Genomic DNA, 877 nt, shown 5'->3' with positions numbered 1-877 from the left:
GGTCTACCAAGGGAGTTCCAGGACAGGCTCCAAAGCTACAGAGAAACCCTGTCTCGAAAAACCAAAAAATAAAAAAAATAAATGTCAAAATATTACTTTAATAAGGGAAAGCACTAGTAAAGATGAGACATACTGCGAAGAGCACAGGCTTCCTCGGGTGGAGTCCTGGAGGAATGTCTGCTCCCTTAATCCTCCCAGCAGCTATGGAACAGATGCTATGATTATCACTCCCACTTTACAGAGGAGAAAACTGAGGCAGAGACAAAGTTACTTGTCCAAGGTAGCAGAGGAATGATAATAAGGATTCAGACTAGTCAGGCTGGCTCCAGACTTGGCGTTTTGAAACTCTCATTATTTTTATGATAGTAAAACCCAGCAATGCATAGCAGCCTGCATCAGAGAGCCGAGAAAACTTGATCCTTTGGAAAAGAACAAGGCTATCTTTTGGGAAGAATAATTGAAGTTGTCCTAATTTTAATTTAATTTAATTTTAATTTAATCCTAAGCACAGATCACCACCTCCCTGTTTACCAAGAACATGGAGGGAAACAGGTATGACTTCTGCCAACATCTCTCACACAGAGACATCGTCAAGAAACAGTCCCTGATTGCTCTGGTCTCCAAGAACTTGCTGTCGCCTCACACTGGCTCTCGGTCTGGATCCCTCCTAAAATATTTTTGGATGATAGCTATATGTCTTAGTTTCAATTGCCATAACCAAATAATTGAGGCTAGATATTTATAAAGGAAAGAGATTTGCTGGGCAGGAGGGCATAAACCTTTAATCCAGCACTTGGGAGGCAGAGGTAGGTGGATGGATTTCTGAGTTCAAGGCCAACCTGGTCTATAGAGCAAGTTCCAGGGCAGCCAGGGCTAC

The sequence above is a fragment of the Microtus ochrogaster genome, chromosome 6 (genome assembly GCF_000317375.1).
Source record: "Microtus ochrogaster isolate Prairie Vole_2 chromosome 6, MicOch1.0, whole genome shotgun sequence".
NCBI classification, from domain to species: Eukaryota; Metazoa; Chordata; class Mammalia; order Rodentia; family Cricetidae; genus Microtus; species Microtus ochrogaster.
Note: the sequence above shows the minus strand (reverse complement) of the source record.